The sequence below is a fragment of the Monodelphis domestica genome, chromosome 3, assembly GCF_027887165.1.
Source record: "Monodelphis domestica isolate mMonDom1 chromosome 3, mMonDom1.pri, whole genome shotgun sequence".
Taxonomy (NCBI): domain Eukaryota; kingdom Metazoa; phylum Chordata; class Mammalia; order Didelphimorphia; family Didelphidae; genus Monodelphis; species Monodelphis domestica.
Genome location: NC_077229.1, coordinates 207,793,714 through 207,813,155, shown reverse-complemented (window position 1 = coordinate 207,813,155; position 19,442 = coordinate 207,793,714). Strand labels below are relative to the sequence as shown.

General features: G+C 34.5%; 1 protein-coding gene across 8 annotated transcripts in view; it reads right to left on the bottom strand.

The window, feature by feature from the left end:
• Window positions 1-19,442, bottom strand: part of PHACTR1 (phosphatase and actin regulator 1) — a 670,567-nt gene that overhangs the window by 148,069 nt on the left and 503,056 nt on the right. The gene's annotated exons all lie outside the window — the stretch shown is intronic.

Sequence of the window (19,442 nt, the reverse complement as noted above, 5' to 3'; positions counted from 1 at the left end):
ACCTTATATGGTCCTACCAAATTGTTTTCCTGCTGTTCCTTACACGCAGCCCATCTTCTGACTTTTTGCCTTTGTGTTTGTAGTTTCTGTTGCCTGGAATATGTTGTCACTTCACTCATGCCTATTAGAATTCCTTGTATCTTTCAAAACTGCATAAGTGACACCCTCTTCATGAAGCCTATCCAGACTCCTCCAGATGAGTCTGCTCTTTTCCTACAAAATGTCTTATGTTGATTTTGTATATATTTATATGCATATGTTGTCGTTTCCTATATTCTATGAGCTACCTTAGGTCAGGGATGATATAATTTTTTAATTGAAAAATTTTATTTTTTATAATTATATAATTATATAATTAATTTAGAATATTTTCCCATGGTTACATGATTCATGTTCTTTCCTTCCCCTCCCCCCATAGCCAACAAGTGCAATGTAAAACATGGGTTTTACATGTGTCATTGATCAAGACCTATTTCCATGTTATTGATAATTGCACTAGTGTGATCATTTAGAGTCTACATCCCCAATCATATCCCCATCAAACCATGTGATCAAGCAGTCGTTTCTCTTCTGTGTTTCTACTCCCACAGTTCTTTCTCTGGATGTGGATAGTGTTCTTTCTCATAAGTCCCTCAGAATTGTCCTGGGTTATTGCATGGCTGCTAGTAGAGAAGTCCATTACATTCAATTGTGCCACAGTGTATCAGTCTTTGTGTATAATATTCTCCAGGTTCTGCTCCTTTCACTCTGCATCACTTCCTGGAGTTTGTTCCAGTTCACACGGAATTCCTCCAGTTTTTGATTTCTTTGAGCACAATAGTATTCCAAGGGGTGATATGATTTTAATATTGGAATCTTAGTGTCCAGAACAGTGACCACTACAGTGGCTATAGCAGTAGAGAACGTTTTTCAGTATGAGTTCCTTGGAGTTGTCCTGGATCCTTGTTTTATTGATTGCTGATTGAACATATTGCAATGTTGCAAACTTTAATGCAGTTACTTCCCTCCCCAACATCCCACCCCAAGAGGTTTCTCTTGTTTAACTTGGCTGTGCAGATATCCTTTAACAATTTTTACAACCCCATGCACACTTCTAAAGGTCTTGGTATGTTTTTGCTTCAATGCCACATGTAGCCCTTCCTCATGCCTTTGAAATTTTAATTCTGTACAAATAGTTCTGCCAAAATTTGCTTTCTCAGAGGGTATTTAGGACCTTGTAATGACCATGTTCCCATGCTCTTAAAGGTCAGAACCTTTGACCTTTTAAATATCTCCATTCTCACTGATTGTTCTGCAGAATCCTTTATTTTTTTTTAATAACCCTTACCTTCCGTCTTAGAATCAATACTCTATTGGTTCCAAGGCAGAAGAGCATTAAGGTTAGACAACGTGGGTTAAGAAACTTGTCCAGAGTCTTTGAACCCAGGACCTCCTGTGTCTAGGCCTGGCTTTCAATTTACTGAGCCACCTGGCTGCCCCCATGTCCTGCAAAATCTTATAACAATGATAATTGCCTCTGTTTTAACAGTTAGTTTACTCAATTAACATTTTAAGTTTTAATGTAATAAATAATTAATTTACTCAATTAAAATTTAAAATCTTAATGCAATAAACAAATAAATACATTTCTAAGAGATATAATTGGAAAATATTTAGCAATCAACAATCATTTACTAAATTCCTTCTAGGTGCACTAGCTAGTGGCACAATGGAAGGAAAGCTGGAACTAGAATCAGGAAAACCTGAGTTAAAATCCAGACTCAGACATGTAGCTATGTGACTTTGGGCAAGTCACTTAACCTCTGATTGCCTCAGTTTCTTTAACTGTTAAAAAGGGCATTAATATTAGCATCTACCTCACAGGGTTGTTGACCATAGGTTCAAATGAAATAATATTTGTAAAAGTGCTTAGTATAGTGCCTGACACATAGTGGGCATATAGTTCCCTTCCCTAGTATGCATCACTATGATAGGTGTTAGTGATACAAATCTGTAATTATGCCTAGAATTGTAAAACTGTTTATACCTTTTGGCCCAGAAATACCATTATTAGGTTTCTTCCCTAAGGTGTTCAGGAAAAAGAGGAAAACCCCCTATATGTTCTAAAATATTTATAGCAGCTCTCCTTGTGGTGGCAAAGAATCAGAAATTGAGTGGATGCTGATTAATTGGGGAATGGCTAATCAAGTTGTAACATATGATTGTGATGAAATACTACTGCTCTATAAGAAATGATGAGCAGGTTAATTAAAAAAATAGAAAGACCAACATGAAGTTATGAAGTGTGAAAGCAGCAGAACCAAGAGAATATTATTTCCAGTGACAGAAAAATTGTTTGAGAATTAATTTGTGTATGTCCACCTCCAAAGAAAGAACTGATAAAAAGAAACAAGCAAGATATAGTTTTATATATAGACATATCTTTTTGTCAAATGATGCTTTCTCCAGTGTCAGGAGGGGAGGAAGGAAGGAGAGAGATACTTGGGAACTTGAACAGAACAAACAAACCAATAAGAATGAAACAATCCCTACCTTCCAGGAGTTTGCCTTTTAATGAGTGAAACATGTATATAGATAACTAAATACAAGGTAGTTAGGGGGAGATGACACTAACAGTTGGGTTGATCAGGAAAGGATTTTGTTTAGAAGGTGGTACTTGGGCTAATTTTGAAAGAAATGTGGTATTTTTAGTGAAAGGGTAGTGTATTTCAGGCATAAGAGATGACTAATGCAAAGACAAAGAGATGGAACAATGTGTTTAAGGAAGAGAGAGAAGGCTTATTTGCTCAGATCTCAGGGGCCAAGATGGGTAGTAAAGTACAATGAGTCTAGAAAGATAGGTCTGGGGACAAGATTATGAAAGGCTTTAAGACCTAAAAAAGTAGAGCTTGTATTGTATCCTAGAGGAAATAAGGGATGATTGGAGTGGACTGAGTGAGAAATAGATTTATAATCTCTAATGGAAAAGACTGGCTACTATGTTGACCATGGACTAGATACGGGGATATGTGAGGAGAGCCTGAATTAAGGTGGTGACTGTGAGAGTAGAGAGGAATTAGATGTGAGGGAGGAGGTAGAGGAAGAAATGGTAAGATTTGGCAACTGACTGAATTAGTGAGATAAGGGGAAATAGTTGATAAAGGCAATGGTAATGCTGAAGTAATTTCCAGCTCAGAATAGGGAAGGGGAGTTTTCTCAACAGGAATAAGAGAGACTGAAAGAGTGACAGGATCAGAGGTAAAGCTCATGATTTCAGTTCTGAAAAGAGTGATCAAATGAGATACTATTGATAAATTTTTTTGTAATAACTTGTATGTTCAGTTTGAAATATCCCATAGAAAGTTGGAAAAGTAGGACTAAAGGGAAAGTGGGACTTCAAGGGAAAGACTGGGACTTAATCACACACATATGCACATATATGTGCACGTATAAATGCATACATTATGTATTTTATATGTACATGCATATGCAATATATGCATATATTCTACACATGTATCGCATATACCTGTATATTACATATAATACATATATGTACATTGTCTCTATAGATAGGATAATAAAATCCATAGGGGATTATATGAACACTGATAGTGGTGAAAAGTGAAGAAAGAAGAGAGCTCAGGACAGAGCCCATAGTCCAGGGTGTGTAGATTTATTTGTATGACTAACCAGCAATGAAGACTGAGGAGTAGAGAGATCAGAGGAGAACCAGGAGAGATTAGTATCACAAAAGCCCAGAAATAAAGTATCCAGAGAGAGAAAGGTGGTTAATAGTGTCAAATGTATCAGGTCAAGAAGAAGCAGTGTTTGTAGAAACTCGGACAATTAATAGATTGGTGTTAACCGGGAGCAGAGCAATTTCAGTTGAGTGATGAAGTTGGAAGCCAGACTACAATGGGTGGAGCTATATTTTAGAGAATAGAAAGTAGAGTCAGAAAGTGTAGATAGATTTTTCTAGGAGGTTGGTTGAAAAAAAAAAAGAGAAGATATATATGATCTTCTATTTCTGTTATGTCTGTCTGTCTTTATCTCTCTGTTTTTGTTTCCCTCTCTGTTTTTCTTTGTGTCTGTGTGTCTATCTATATCTGCATATCTATGTCTTCCTACTAAACTTTTAAGTTCTGTAAAAAATTAATAGTTTTTTCTAAAATTTGTAATTTCTATCTCATGACTTACTAAATGTCCAGGAAATTTGTTGAATGAGCCATCCTGAGGAACCATCTTGAATATAACAGATAAGTAGCAAGGTTTCTTATCACAGGATAAAGTTTGGCATGTTGATGTTATGTATGAGAGCTGGAAAAGTGAATAACTTATATGCTGGGGAAAATAACAATAATAACTAACATTTATGTAGTGATTTAAAGCCTTTGTAAAGGATTTTAGTCACAACAACCAAGCATTATTATTTTAATTTTATAGATAAAGTAATTGGGATTAAATGATTAATACAAAACCACAAAGCTAGCAGGAGTCATAGCCAAGATATGAGCTCACATTTCCTTGTCTTCAGATCGAGTACCCTTTCTCTAGACAGGCTTATCTTCAAATAATGTAAGCATACATGTATATGTATATATGTATATAGGCATAAACATATATATGCACACATATAACACACAATACATATATATATAACACAAAATAACTTATAAAGACATCAGAGTGCAAAGTGTTATGTGAAAACCAAGGGAAAAAGGATTATAACTGACTGAATTTAAATTTGGTCCCAGATACTTAACTAGCTCTATGACCCTAGGCAAGTCATTTAACATTTCTCAGACTGTTTCCTCATCTATAAAATGGCACCTACTTCTTAGGCTTGCTGTGAAGATTAAATAAGATATTATTTGCAAAGCTGTTGAATATTTTAAAGTGCAATATAAAGGCTAACTGTTATTATATATCTGTAGTCACAAAAATGATAAAACTTTCTCTGAAATAATGAATGCATGATTGGTTTTACTTCTATTTCTTACATGTCTTTCCCCTAAGGGGTTGATGGTCCTTAAACATGTATTTTTAGGAAATCAGGGGTCAAATTTAGAATTACCTTTGAAACCTGTCAGAAAACATTTTAATAAATTGCAGCTAGAGAAAGTGTTTCTCTAATAGATGGACTTCACTTGGGAATGAAGTTTCCTTGAATTAAAATGTAATGCATTTTAAAATCTGAAAGTGCTTGATTCATACATAGATTTTGATACTAGACACAGAATGTTATTCCAAAAAGAATGAAATTCATTCTCTAGCGGGTAAAGAAGCTTTAAATTATGTCAGATCTTAGAAGGTTAGAACTGAGAGAGACACTGGGGATTACTCACAGAATATATACAGTCTTGGAGTTTAAGTAATAACTTGCCAAGGCAGAGTTAGGGCAGAAGAAGGTAGAACATAGAAATTTTAGTTTTTGATTTACTAACGTCTCTACCTGCATTCAGCCAGCAAAATGGAATTTAGAATTTTATACTTTATACCTTACTGCAATATTCAGGTCTTTTTCTAGGCGCTGAGCTAGGAATACTTCACTTAAATTACTGTGGACTAGAGGTTCTTAAGCTGTTCTGTGTTCTGGCCAACAGTTACAGACACCTCAGAATTATATATGTATGTATATGTGTATTTACATATATATGTATATATGCACGTGTATATGTGGCACTTCCACATTGCTATTTTCCTCATTGGAGTTTCAATTTATTATGAGTTGCTATAAGAAATTAAATGGGACTTTTTGGCTAGTTTGAGGAAGTCACAGGCAACATGTGAAGGCCAGCAAACAACAGAGAAAAAGTTTAGAAACCGAATAGACTATGACCAAATTCTTAATCAGATTTTACAAGAAAGTATGTAAACACCCCATAAAGGAAGAAGAAAAAACTTCAGACTTTTTCTCTGGCACAAAGGGAATGTGAATTTTCCAGATGGGGGGAGACTATGTCCTTATGCTATGGAATGGATTCCTGCGTATATTTATAGCTCTATATTCCTATCTACCTACCTATCTCTCTGTGTCTCAGTGTCTCCCTGTCTCTCTTGATCAATCTTTATATAAATTTAATTATAAAAGAAACTGCTAAATTTTAGTTAGAGTTTAGTGAAGGTAAGATGTAATTTCTTAAATCGAAAGGCCCCTTGAAAACTAGCTACAGCAAGAACCCTTGCTTTAGAGGTGAGAGCACCTGGGTATTCTGAGCATATAGGCAGAGTTGGCTAGGTACCTAGGAGGGGTAGTTCTCCCTCACTTTTCCTTTTGATCATCCTTTCCACAGGCTGATTCCTAAAATCCCACTATTAAAGATATAACAATTCATTTTATGAATTAATTCATTATTAATCTGTAAATACCCTTGGGAAAGTCCAACATTTGTCATCACCAAAATCAGTTTGATTTGTAACAATTGCTCCATAATGCCTGGCTATTTTTTCACAGACATTAAGCCCATGATTCTGGTAGGTTGCAGTCCCCACTGGAGTATCAAAAGCATTAACAATAAGACTGTTTCTTCAATTGTGATCAGTTGAGAGGAAAATATTTAGCACAATCAAATGCTTTTTTGTATGCAAGAATATGACTCTCTATCCGTGGTTCTCATTTAACAGTTCACAAACATTTTGGATGAGAGGGAAGGGGAGGTCCAAGGGATTCTTGCTAAATTTTTAATTACACTTTAAACAATAAGTAATGGCAGAATATTGTGAGTAGTATATTAAATCATTCTGCTCTTTGCAATACAATTTAAAATCATTGTTAAAGGGGTTCATGAAACAAAAATAATGGGAACCATTTCTCTATATTAAAATAATATGGACTAACTAACAATGATGTGTACGAGATAAACAGAAAAGTAATAGGCAATGTAGAGAATAGTGATAGAGACTATTTCATTGATAGAGCATTCAGTAAGGTAATGCCTTCTACCAATGTAGAATTCTCTGAAAGACAACTAGTTAGAGCACTAAGGAGCTGTGACTTGCTCAGGGTCACACAGGTAGCATTTATCATAGGTTTTTTGAAAAACCTAAATTTAAAAGAAATAGAAACATACTAGCACCTACATGGTAATTCTTACTTAACTTAAACTTTCTCTTTTTTCAAATAATATTTTATTTTTTTCCAAATTGCATGTAAACTGTTTTTAATAAAGGGTTTTCCATATTCTGTCCTTCCCTCCTTCTCTCTCCCCTTCCTGAGAGGGAAAGTAGTTTGATATAGATTATACATGTGCAATCATTCTGCTTTATTGTTAATCCTCTCAGAAAACTGGAAACTTTAAAAAGTTCTTGGATCTGAATTATCTACAGCTATCTGTAAAATGTTTATCTTTCTATACAGTCATCACCATCATCATCCCTTATTGCTTTTAAAAATTATCCATTGGGGAATCTGGTTCACTAAAAGAGGTTTCTCTACTTGACCTTTGTGGCCAAGGAATCTAGGAAGGAATGGAAGGAATCTTCTATCCATTCAGTCCCTCAAGTTGTAAAAATTGTTTTTTTTGTTTTCTTTCTCTTCCTTGGTTAGGACAGAAAGCTCCAAAATAACACAGAGCTCAAGCATGATATGTTTCTTCCATGACTTCATGTTCCAATCAGGATCTGATTTCCTAGGGTATTATTTATTGAGGACTTCTCATTCTCTAATACCTATTTAGAAGCATAGAATTTTAGAGTTGTGAGATATTATTTTATTTTATGTTAGAAAATGGAGACCCCAAAAGTTTAAACAATGGCTCCATAGTCACAGAGCTAATAAGTCCCTTACTGGTAAGCTAGTAAGGATTCTAGAAGGGGAAGTTAGGTGACACAGTGGATAGAGTGCTGAGCCTGGAAGTCAGGAAGACTCTTCTTCCAGAGTTGAAATCTGGCCTCAGACACTTATTAGCTATGTGACCCTGAGCAAATCACTTCACCCCGTTTGCCTCAGTTTTCTCATCTGTAAAATGAATTGGAGAAGGAAATGGAAGTTCACTCCAATATCTTTGCCTAGAAAACTCTAAATGGGGACACAAAGGGTCAGACATAACTGAACAACAAGAAGGATATAAGGACATCTTTCTCTTTCTTCCTTCGAAAATTTTAATCCTTTATATTCATTTGACTGAAAATATGGAAGTGTTGGAAATTTATAAGAAAGGTATTGTTGCAGGTATTTGAGATTATGAGAGTGAAAACACTGCAGGACTCACAAATATGGCTAAATTAGTAGCCATGCTCTATAATCTTTCTTACTTATTGCCATTCTATTATAGGGAAACTTGATAACAAATGAGGTATTTTGGGAAAAACAGTGGGTTGGGAGTAAGAGATCTGGGTTGAAGGCACAATTTTGCTCTTATTCAGCTCTGTGACTTCAGTCAACCATTCTCTTTCCCAATTTGTAAATTATGGAGTTTAGATAGGATGGTACAAGCTGTAAATTCTATAGGTTTTAAACTAGTCCTTTCATATATCCAGTATCATATGGAGGTAACAGCTGATCACTGCTTGATTCACAATGCTATTGTGAAATCATTGAAATATGTTGACTCCTATGGCTGTATTAAATTATTAGTATTGTTTATAATAGCAATGTATCTTAAAGACATTATAAAACACTATGGACCGTGGTGGAACAATTCCATAAGGAGATATAAAATAAACAGAGGGATTTTTACTGCCCTTTGAAAACATACATCATTATAACGAAATATGGTCAGATGAATTAAAAAATAGAAAACTGAGAAAAAACCCTCTAGAATCTACATATGGAAACATCTGTCTACATTTTGAATTTTTTCTAGTTTAATGATTAATTATAGAATTTGTTGTTGTTCTTGTTCAGTCCTTTCATTCATATTCAACTCTTCATGACCTCATTTGGGTTTTTGTTGGTAAAATTTTTAGAAAGTTTTCCATTTCCTTTTCTAGCTCATTTTTAGATGAGGAAACTGAGGCAAGTAGGTTTAAGTGGCATGCTTAGGGTCATACAGCTAGCATCAGAAATAGGATTTGAATTCAGATTCTCCTGACTCCAGGCCTGGCATTCTATCCACTGTGCTGGCAGAAAAAAAACATTGTCATCCTATGCATTCTAAAATATTGATAGCAGCAACCTATGTGGTGGCAAAGAACTAGAAATTGAGGGTATGCTCATCAATTGGGGAATGGTTAAACAAGTTATGTCAAATGATTGTGATAGAATACTTTTTTGCAGTAAGAAATGATGAAGCAGATTAATTAAAAAACATGGAGAGCTTTCAATGAAACTTTGAAGAGTGAATTGAACAGAATGAAGAAAACATTATAGTCAGCAACAGAAATATGGTTTGAAAAACAACTGTGAATGTCTATATCTAGAAAAAGAATTGATAAACAGAAACATAAATGATATAAATGATATGGTTTACATATAACAAATGATGCCTTCTCTAGTGTGGGGAGGAGAGACAGGAGATACCTGGGAAACTGAATGTAACAAACAAAGAAATTTAAATTTAAAAAATCATTGTCATTTTAGAGGGATTCTTGTTGATCTTAGCAATACAGTAAAATCTTCTATCATAGGATTATTTTTTGAGAGGAGGAAGTTGAGAAAAAATGATACTTGAGATAAGTTTGCAATAATTTTTTCCTCTTCTCATTCTTTCTATGACTTGTCATTTAAATTTTGTTCGTTCTTTATCTTCTAGCAAACTAGTTGGATCTGGGTGCTACTTAAATAATCATTTATAACATATTAAAGATATAGCCTGACTTATAACTTTCTTTTCAGTATCACCAAGTTGTATCTACCCACAACTTTCAAAAGAAAACATTTCTAGGTAAGACATCAGAAAGTAAAAAGCATCCTAGAGGGCTAAAAATGTGACAACAGCAGCTAGGTGGCTCAATGGATAGAAAGCCAGGCGTAGAGACAGGTGGTCCTGGCTTCAAATCTGGTCTCAGTGGGGGGAGAGTTCCTAGGTAGCGTACAGGTTCATGTTATATAGAGAGGAGACAGAAGGTAATCTCAGAGGTAAAAGTAGCTGGGAGTCTATTAAAGGTCTTTTGAAGAAGGCAGGACATGAAATGAGTTTTGAATGAAACCATGGAAAATAAAAGCCAGAAAGAGGGAGGAAAAGTATTTAAGGCTTGCAAAGGAGTCAGAACAAAGACACAGAGATGAGAAATGGAGAGAGATATATGAAGAACTGCAACGAGGTCAAGGTAGCTGAATCATAGAGTATATATTGTAGAGTGAAGTATAAGGAGACTGGAAGGGCAGGAATGGGCCAGATTATTACAAATCAAAGAGAAGACCTTATATCTTATCAATTAAATTTAATTCAAAAACATTTATTAAGTATTTACTATATGCCAGACATTAATCATGAAGGAAAAAGTGAGCCACTAGAATTTATTGAGTAGGAAGGATGACATAGTTAGATCCATGCTTTATGAAAATTATTTTGACAGTTGAATAGAGGATAAGTTGGAGTGGGGGGAGACAAGGTTCAAATATCAATTAGAAGGCTAATGCAATAATCGTGGCAAGAGGTGACAGAGGTCTGGACTAGGATAGACACTAGATAGTGTAAGTAGAGAGAAGGGGACATATATAAGAGATGCTGTGAAGGTAAAAATAGAAGTATGGCAGTGGATTGGATATGTGGGATACGTGCAAGAGAGAAGTTTAGGAAGACAGGTTGTAGGAAATAAAGATCAGATAATCATCTGAATAGAAATGATAATCATAAGCAAGTGATAAAGAGCTAAGATTCTTAACCTTTTGTTCATGAACTTTCCCCAGCTGCATTTTAGTATAATTGGTTTCCTTTGTTGGTGACATGGGATTGTAGGTTAGATGAGAGAGTAGGGCTAGATATCTAGTTCTAAATATCTAGATTCTAAATATCTAAATAACTAGATATCTAGATATCTAGTTCTAAAAATAATTTTTAAAATTATCTTAATTTTTTATTTTATATCATCTTTATTCCCCAATATATCCATTCTTCCTCTCTGACACAATGATCCATTATAACAAAGAATGAAAAATAAAGAAAAGCATGTCCAAAATTAAGTAATACAATACCTAAATATGGCAATATATTCGGTGTTAGACACCTATATTCTCTTCTCTGTAAAAAAAGATAGGTGGGTACATTCTCAGATCTCTTCTTTGAGGTCAAGCTTGGCTATTATAACTGCAAAGTGTTCAGTTAATTGCAAATTTTTTAACTTCACTATTTTGTCACTTTTGAAGCAAACCAATAACATCATGGGATGATGTCTTGACTTGTGCATGAACTAGATTCAGTGAGGAAATGTTGAACAAAATAATCAACCTCATTCTATCTTCTAGTAATCAAAGTCCAGTGGTCAGACAGGATGACTGTCTTCATGGCTGCTGGAACAAATTGCTCTCATCCACCCATTCCACTAAAAGAAATCTTCACATACTTGGGCAGACATCTTCCCCTAATTCACTGACAGGTTTGTGGCCCATTAGTTAACCTCAACCTGGTTTAAGTTCATCTTCCAAGATGAAGGGTGAAGTAGGGAGGGAATGGTCAAAGTACCTGATACATCTTGGAGCTACAGGTGAGAGTTGAGTACCAGGTGGACCCAGGATTGATAGGGGCTCAGCAAATCCTCACAGCAGAGGAGCTCATCTTATGGTTGTTGTTTTCCATCCATACTGCAGTAATCATCGTATCTATTCTTTTCTTGATTCTGCTTATTTCACCATATATCAGGTCGTTTAAGTTGTCCCCTGCTTCCCTCTATTCTTTTAGCAACATTTCTCAGAGTGAAGTAATATTCCATACTTTCAAGTACCAAAATTGTTTAGTTATTCCTCAATACACAAACATTAAACAAAGAGATTTAAAAGAGGAATAAGTGTAATGAGAATCAGTGTGGTACACAGTAAACAGAGAGCTGACTTCAAAGTCAGGAAGACCATATTGTATATGACTTGGTATCAGGATCTGAATTCAAACATGAGCATCACCATTTACTATGACTTAGACAAATCACATTCCCTCTTGGGCTCAGTTTCCTCTTTTGAAAAATTAGAGGGTTGGACTAAATGATCTCTAAGGCTAGCTCTAAGTATATGATCCTAAATTACAGAAAGTTGCCTATCTGTACTAGTGGAGGAAATCTCCATACTAGATGGTCTTCAATTAGATAAGCTTAATATTGTCTGATATAAACATGACCTATTTAAAACTTTAAAGATAGTGACCTTCTAATTTAAATATCCAGCTTTTCCTTTATAATATAAGTTGAAGAAAGTGCAGCTTCTGCATAAAAGTTATACATTTCTTGTAATTTGTATTTGTGCTCAAAATTAAATATAACATTTCCAAAATGCCTTTCTAATTTGCTAACAAAAAAATACAAAGCACCTTGTTGTATGTTGTGAAATGCTATCTCCGGTTTCTAGTGCACAATGGAAATGAGACATTCATTTGAAAGTAATTAGCTCTGTTCCTTCCTTCCTTGACTGTGTACTCTGACCAACCCTCTTTACTTGTGAGAGCTATGTTTGATTAGAGGCAGGAGTGTGCTGGCTCCTGAAAGCTGACAGATACATTTTCAATGTGAGCATTTGCACCTCAGGAACTGGCAGATGTTACAAATCTGGACTTCATTAATTTTGTTGATTCTTAAGTGACTTACCCAGGGTCACACAGCTAATACCTAAGGTCATATTTGAACTCAGGTTTTTGTGATTTTAGGTCCAGTGTTCTATACACTGTGACACCTAGGTGTTCCAGAGAAATTAAAGATATAAAATATATATATATATATGTGTGTGTGCGTCTATATATTTATACATATAAACACATGCATATCAATACACACATATATACTAGAGATATAAATCAAAAGTCATTGTTATAAGTTAAAATGGAAACAAGTGGTGCAATTTAGCATAATCATATAAATAGCATTCTTTTTATAAATACATATGTAAAATATGAATATCTGTTTAACTGATATAATTAAGTACAACATCCATGAGAAGCAATATTACTAAATACTATTGTACCAGTTTTCAAATTAAATAATGCATTACACAATACACACATTAAAATTACGCATATGGTGTGATGAGGTTCTTGAACTCAAATACAGAAGGCCTAGATTCAAGTCTCTATTCCTTTACTTTCTAGTCAAACAATTTCTCCAGATCTCCAGTGCATCATCTTTAAAATGGGAATATCTTTTGCTTGAAGGTTAACATTGGGGAACCTCATAATTCCCTATTTTATGATACAAGTTTTCTTATGAGCAAATGATTTGCCCTCTCAGTGTTGCAACCTCTTTAATCACACAAATTTCACCTAGACTATGGACAGGGAGTCCAGGAATTCCTGGCTCCTGATCCTGCCTCAGGTTACTGTGTGAACCTAAACAAGACTAGCTCCAGTTTCCACATCTCTAAAATGGAGATGCTAATATTTTTGCAATTCTTAAAGTATTAAATGTCTGTTGTTAATATTGTATCACTTAGCATTTAGTTCTTATATGCTATGTCTCATTATTAAAAAATTGGCAACAATTTTTTCTGCTTATTCAGTGGAATATTCTCAAAGATTACAACCTCTGCCCCTCTTATTCTTGTCCTTTCATAAAAACACCACAGGAGACTCAATCTGACATGCTGGAGGAAGGCAGATCTTTGCTGGAGTTCTCTTTTCACTGTGTCGATATAAATAACAAAGTGTCCTGGTCAATAAAAAGGGGGAGAGGAAGATGCTTCTCTTCCCTTCCCAGCGTTCTGGTTCTTACTAATGTGGCCAAACAAACTAATAAAAGATTTTTGTATTTTTTTAGAGGTATCATGAGAGACATATATTGGAGAGAGCAATGTCCTGGTGTCAAGAAACCTGAATTATTCATGTATTGTCAGGAATCAAAAGAGAATGGTATAGATTTTGATTTCGGCCAAGCAACTGAGAAAGCCTTCCATGGGAAGACATGCTATTTGTTGAACTGAAAGAGATTTGATAGTACGGTGAAGGCTAGATGGTAACCAATGTTTAAGAAGAAGGGGAAGGGAAAATGTGTTTTCATAGTGCCTCCTGTATTCCAGGCAATGAGCTAAGTATTTTACAAATGTTATTTTATTTAATCTTCACAACAATCCCAGGAGTTGGAACTATTTTTATTTCCATTTTATAGTTGAGAAATATGAGACTGGCAGAATTTAAGTGACTTTTCCAGAGTCATACACCTATTAAATTACTGAGTTCAGTTTAAACTTAGGTCTTCTTGATTCTATGCACACAGCTTTATCCTTAGCATCATTTGCTGCATCAATGAATGAAAATGAAGAGATTAAATTGGATGATCTCTAAGTTCTTTTTCAGTCCAACTTTCTGTAACTCTAACTGAAAAATGGGTTTATTTAAATAAATTAATAGCAAAGGATGTTAATGTTTAGAACTCCCTGATTTACTCATTGAAGGAAACAAATTACTTGCATTCATGTTGGAAGTATCCATTTATATACAAACAAAGTAATTGAAATGTGATTAGTGTGTGATAGGGCCTGCTGAAGTACTCTGATAGACTAATTACAAACCAAGGTAGCAGATGCATGGCATCGAGCAATGCATCTTGGGAAGATCTCTTGATAAGGACCTGGAATTATGAGGCTCATGCCAAAAAGATGCTTACAATTAGGGGTGTTAGTTACATAATATGAGAAGAGGAAAATGAAGTTTCAGTTAATGACTCAAAATGCAACCTCTCCTAACCTCCTCCTCTTAAAATCTCTAGATTGCTTTGAGTCTCAGCTCAAGCACCATCTTCTACCTGAGGGATTTCCCAATCCCTATAGTTGTTGGTGCCCCCTTCTTCAATATTATTTTGTACCTATATCAATAAATATATCTTAATCTATGTCCATCTGTGACTATATATGATATATATATATATAATTTATATCTTTTCTCTCTCTCTAGTTCTATCTCTACCTGTCCCTCTATCTGTCCCTATCTCAATCCCTCTCTCCATTCCTATCTTTACATTTTTTATCTCTACCTGTACCTAAGATTTTTTAATTTCTGTACACAGAATGTGAATACCAATTTCTTTCTGTCTAATATTACTTATCTGTGTACATGTTTCTTCCTCTTATCCCCATAGAGGGTAAGCTCCTTGAGGGTAAGAATTATTTTTTTTTAAATTCATGGCAATGGAAGCATAGGGAATAGAACATAGTAGTTACTTATTAAATGTTTAATAAATGAATGAATTACTTGAATAATCTATGAACATATTCTGGTACTTTGTACATGCAATGATGTCCTACTTGTATTGTTCATAAGTCAAACAAAACATATGTGTATTGTATAGCAGGCATAGCTGAGAAATAGGAAAGGAAGGCTTTTAAAGCAGGGGTTCTTAATCTGGGACCCATCAACAGATTTCAGGGAATGGGAGAGGTCTATGAACATAGAGGGGAAATTTTACTTATTTTCACTAAACTTTTGTTGAAACTTATCATTTCCTTTTATTATAAATGTACACAATACATATTTATTCTTGGAAGGTGTCCCTGGGCTTACCAGACTAAAGGGGTCCTTGACACAAAAAAGATTAAGAATTCCAATTTTAAGAAACTATAAAACTTGGGGAGACAGAATCAGGATGGTATTTTAAAAAGACAATTAGGGTTCAAGGTATTTGGGCTGCCATCCTAATCCTGCCACTATAAATTCATTCAAATTCTCAGAGCCTGTTTCCTTCCCTTAAAGTGACTAGATGATTTCCAAGCTTTCTTTGGTTCTAAAATGCTGTGATTTCATTAAATTAGGTCCTTGACTAGGCAGTATTTAGGGAGCCTAGTGTTATATATCTATTCAAATCAGAATATATCTATTCAAAAGTAAATGATATTTGAAAAAAATGTTCTACAGGTTAGTTTTCTCCTTGACAAAATAAACTTATTCCTACTAAATCTGTAAGCTGAGTAAATTAGTGAGGTTGGCAAAAAGAAAGGTTAAGGGTAATGCAGTTATATAACTGGATAAAAGCAAGCTCTGTGGATGACAATAAATAATATTGCTTGAACTTATACAGCATTTTACAGTAGGCAAAGAACTTTACAAACATTATCTCATCTTCAAGAACATTAAAGGTCATTATACCTAATTATGCATAGTCACCAGTTCTTTCTCTTTAGTAAGGATAGAAGGAGAAGAAAAGATTTATACAGAAGTATGAAGGATTTGGTTAGATTTTTAAAGGAGAGTTCCAAGAAGATAAAAAGGGAGCTAGAAGCTGGGATAAATCAATGAGATTATTACTTGTTCTTTGGAGAGATTTTTTCACTGTTATTTTTATTTGTCTTAAATTGTCTTGTATCACAGTTTTTACCGAACAGTTTTGTTTTTATTTTAAATATTTGTCAGGGGCTTTTGTTTCCCATCTTCCCTCATAGTCCTTTGCACTTCCTCATCCCCGGACAGATCATTTTTTGTCCTATGAATTTAGGAGAAAGAGAGGATCTTTTTCTTTTGTTCACTTTTTCTCCTTAACAGTTGAACTTGATATTTTCAACTTTGGAAGAGCTAAGAGTTGAATAAAATGTGGGTTTTTTTTTTGTTCTTTGTCTTTTTTTTTGCAAATTCATCTCAAAAAGACTCTCTGGTTTAGGTGATTTTCAGTGCTGTTAAGCCTGTAGATAAGGATATAAACTCAGTTTCCTTTGAGATTCTTTTTTGGTCCCAGTAGTCTATAATAATTTTAGAAATTACTTTAAAATGTTGGAAGTTTAAAATCTACTTTTATCTCTAATTTCATTTTGTCACTAAAGGAGCTGCTACTTTATCATTTACTTGTTTATTTCTTTCAGGCAAAGTACCTGATAAATATTCCTTTCTATTTCTCTGCCTGTGTTTCTGTCTCTTCCTCTCTCTCTTCCATCCTCCCTTCCTCTTCTCTCTCTCCCCCTTTTCCTTATCTCTCCCCCTCTCTTTCTGTCTTTCTTCTCTCCTCTCTTTACACTCTATTCTTTCCCTCCTTCCCTCTCTCTTTATAAATTAAATTTAAGGAAAACATTGGGAAATGCTATTTGGGAGATCCATGGTAGGGATGGAATAAATAGAATAGGTTAGAATGATGAGATTCAATCAGTGGAATTCATATAAAAGTCACAAAAAATAATAAAAGTCAGCAAAACTACCTGCCTTTGCAGACTGGAAAATGAACAATAGAACAGTAGGCAGGGGCTACACTGCAGTCTCTTAATTCCAGTTTTTTTTATTCTTAGAACAGATATTAAGTAGAATATATATGTATACATATACATATACATATACATATACATACATACATATATATATATATATATATATATATTTACTGAACTGTCCCATGTAACTCTAACTAGAACAGGACAAGACTCTCTAACTAGAACGGGACAAGCCAAGAAAATCCTAAATGGAGTTACAAAGTCAGATACAACTGAAATGACTGAACAACAGAGCTGGGAGTAACAAATACTCTAATTAATGTTCAAAAAGTGCTTGAAAAGGGAAAAGGGGTAGAACAAGAACAACTCAATAAACAAAAGAAAGGAGAGAAGTCTATGGAGAAACTATATCAGTTTATACACAGATTACTTAGTTATAATTCTATATTATAATTATTCCAACTCAAAATTCCTTTATTGTAGGAATTGCCTCCAACCCAACCCTAATCTCCATAGATAATTTTAGATGCAGTAGATTTTTGACATTTGTTGTGGGAAGCTATGGCAAAAAATCTCTCCCAAAGCAATTGAATTTTAACATAGCTATTCATCATGATTTCTCTTAGCATATCATTGTTTGATCTTGGGGAAAAAACAAGTGAAGTTTATAATTCTTTCTAGTAAAAGACTAATATGTTTACTATATCATCGACATCAGTGCTGCATCCTGAAGAACTTATTGTACTTGAACCTTAAGAGAGTCATATGGCAATTTCCATGTTAGCTATATCAGAATTACAGAATTCTGAAGTTGGAAGTGACTAGAAGCTTAACCCCTACTTAAACTTAAAGTCTTTCAATAACAATAATTCTCTCTTTGCCTAACGTTCCTCACTCAACACCTACTACTTCCCTAGGCAACACATTCTACCTTTCTAAATTTTAGATAGTTTTTTTCTTACAATGAACCTAATTCTGCCTCTACATCTTCCACCTACTACTTCAAGTTAAGCCCTGTATGGCTAAGGAGAACCTCCATTACCATAACAACCCTTAAAATTCAGATTCTCATTTCCACATTAAATATCCCCAATTTCTTCAGTTGGTCTTTATGTGGACTTCTTTAAAATTTTAAGCATGGAATTATGTCTGTACCCCCCAAAATTGATGAATATTGTAATTTGTTTGAAATTCCCCTATTATTACCTCCATATTTTCCCCATTTCCCTTATCCTGGGATATTTTTTCCCTATTCTCTCATGTCTTCAGACGAACACTTGTGGATTCCATTAGTATATTCTGCCCCTGCCCCCCCCCCCCAACTCATTTGGTTAAACTAGTTTGGTCTTATTATCTATATGGATCAAAATCATTCTTCTATTCTGTTCTCTCTTGAATATTTTAGTACCATGAATCCTTATATAAAGTATGACCCAATGAAACCAAGGCTGGTAAAATATACATGAGATCATTAGTATTGGAATTGCTTCCACCAACAAAAATCATACATAACCCTTCCAAGCCTCAAAAGGCAGACTTTATGAATTGCTGTGGTTAGAAAAATTCATCACTTTGACCAACTTTTGGATAATGAATCTTTCCAAACTTTACTTGTCTAGTTCACATGGACATTGTTCATTATTAACCCTAAACTTGAAGCTTTTCATAGGCTTTAAGAAGTTGGAGTCAGATAGTTCTAATGTGTTCTGTCCTGGTCAGATACATCTAGATTGCTGGGTTCACAAGCCATATTTTTGAGAGGATCAATAAGCCAGAGCACATTAAGAAAAAGGACAATTGGGAATGTGAAATAATGTTATAAAAGACTTGTTGAAAGATGTGGGGATATTTAGCCTAAAGAAGAGGGGATGGGGGGGATAATTGCTATCTTTATATCTTTAAGGTGCAAATGTATAAAAAATTGGTTAGATTTGTTTTGATTTGGCTTTATAGGACTAGTGGATGTTAATTGGTTGAAAAGAATGTTGTGACTCATAAAATCATAGAGTTAGAGCATTTGGAGGCTGAGCCTCCAACAGCATCATTTTACAGATAAGAAAAAAAGGCACAGACAGGTTAAGTGACTTGTCCAGGGTCATGAAATTAATCAATTTAAGGTACTGCTATGTGCCCAAAACTGACCAGTAAGTATATGAGGTTTTAATTGAAACCATGTGTTCATACCTTTGAGGCCAGCTTAATATTTACTATCCTATGTTGCCTCTCCACTTGACATAAAGAAAAACTTACTCAAAATTATA